This window comes from Branchiostoma belcheri, unplaced genomic scaffold, assembly GCF_001625305.1.
Source record: "Branchiostoma belcheri isolate BF01 breed outbred unplaced genomic scaffold, Haploidv18h27 scaffold15, whole genome shotgun sequence".
NCBI lineage: Eukaryota > Metazoa > Chordata > Leptocardii > Amphioxiformes > Branchiostomatidae > Branchiostoma > Branchiostoma belcheri.
Genome location: NW_017802935.1, coordinates 3429604 through 3431578, shown reverse-complemented (window position 1 = coordinate 3431578; position 1975 = coordinate 3429604). Strand labels below are relative to the sequence as shown.

At 42.0% G+C, this 1975-nt stretch overlaps 1 protein-coding gene across 1 annotated transcript in view; it reads left to right on the top strand.

Moving 5' to 3' along the window:
* The window catches only part of LOC109465343 (kalirin-like), a 159248-nt gene that overhangs the window by 138029 nt on the left and 19244 nt on the right, over positions 1 to 1975 (top strand). The gene's annotated exons all lie outside the window — the stretch shown is intronic.

The window sequence follows — 1975 nt, the reverse complement described above, 5'->3', positions numbered from 1 at the left end:
CTAGCCCTTATTTGTTACTAATTGCATGTAGGGCAGTTATATCTGTATTTTTGTACATTCATGACAACAGAATGGAAAGTAAATGAAGAGTTTTTCCCCTCTTGTTTAGGACGAATCTGGCCTGCCAGATGAGGCAGAAGGTGGGGAGGGGGGCCCGCCCCAGAACCAAGCAGAAGGGAGGGGAGACACTCTGGAGAGACAAGCCAGCGCACTGAAGAAGAGACGGTATGTTTCATCATGCACAATGTCTACATCTGTATTTGTGTGCAGTTGAAAGTTTTCTCACAGATAACTTACATGTACAATGTAGACATGATATACTGTCATGTATCCATATTTCTTTCCATGCACATGTAGCCACATGGTACTTTATTTTGATTTGATCTCTGAGCAGATTTTTGGCTGGCTGCAAAGACAGCATGAAATTGGCAAGGCAGTATCCATTTGCAAGGGCCAGTTACCATTTGCCACCCTTTGGGCTGGCTTACAAAAAGCAAACCCCAATAAAACGTCAATAAAACGTCAAAAATAGGCCCAAGCTGAAATCTCTGTCTGGAAAGTACTTTTGCTTTTTATGTTGTTTTTTTTTATAAAGAAGTTGTTAAACTGATAGCATTTTTCTCTGTGGCGTTCCTCCACAGTGTGACAGGCTGAATAAAAGTTCTAAACGCGAACTATGCAGCTCTGCGTGTCTTACTGAGGGACGACTACGTGTGCGAGATGTCAGTTAGCTTGAGGAATGAATCCCCTCTACTATATACAGACATGTAATGATAGCAATTTTCCTGTGGTGTTCCTCCACAGTTTCATCCTCCAAGAGCTTCTGGAGACAGAGCGTGATTACGTGAAGGACCTGGGCAGTGTGATGGACGGGTACGTGGCCACCATGAAGGAGCAGGGCATCCCCGAGGACATGGAGGGCAAGGACAAGATCGTCTTCGGCAACATTCACCAGATCTACGAGTGGCACAGAGAGTGAGTACCATCCTTACTGCAGAGTCTACCATTTGTATCAGTTTTTATAGTGCAATGCTATACTCTTTACAACACAAAGAGTACACACGGATCAAATTTTCGATGAACACTCTCACCATCATCAGGATAACTAATGACCTTTCACTTCCAAATGTAAATCCATGAGAGTTACAGATACAGACACAGATGAACTTCCATTGACCATTTAACACTGGTCACCTCAATTTTGGAATGTCACTTTCCGAATTTCGAGACAGCTATGTTGAAACCCCTGATTTTCAACTTTGTTATTCCTGGATGTACAGTGAACTTTTGCATACCATTGGAAAGATCATGCTATCTTCAGTACCAGGTTGCTTTTTTATGGTCATAATGTATAAATTTATCAAGATATTTGACTTTAAAAATTGCAAGCCTGGTGGTCTCGAATACACACCGCCAGGCTCAACAGCTTAGCCTGGCAGTCCTAAACTTTAGCCCGCGGCCTGAGTTAGCCAGCCCGCATCCAGACCGCATCCAATTAGCCTCATGAACACCCCATGAAAACCACTGAATTAATGAGAATTCACATCTTCACACCTGTGTAATTAACAAGTTTGTGATAAAGTCATGAGAGGTCTGGGCTCAATGGTTAGCCCGCGGGCCTGAACAGGCCTGTCGGTCTGTGGACAGGCTGGGCTGATGATTAGGCCTTATGATAGAGGACCTTCAGACTTTAAACACCAAACAGAAAGTGGGAAACAAAAATATGCTTCCAGATTGATGATAGTTTACACATAGTTTGTCACTTCATATTAATAAACACCCTTCACATTTTCAGCTAATATTTTCAATATCAAAGCATTTAAAATAAGTGATTGCATATTATTGACAAGTATGATGTACTGGTATGAATGATCATGATAACTTTCAATTAGTTTCATGAATATTCATTTGTAAAATTTTCTGTTTGAGGAGGTGGATTTGGCTCCTGTTGTGCTACCTGGGCTGATACCTGGGC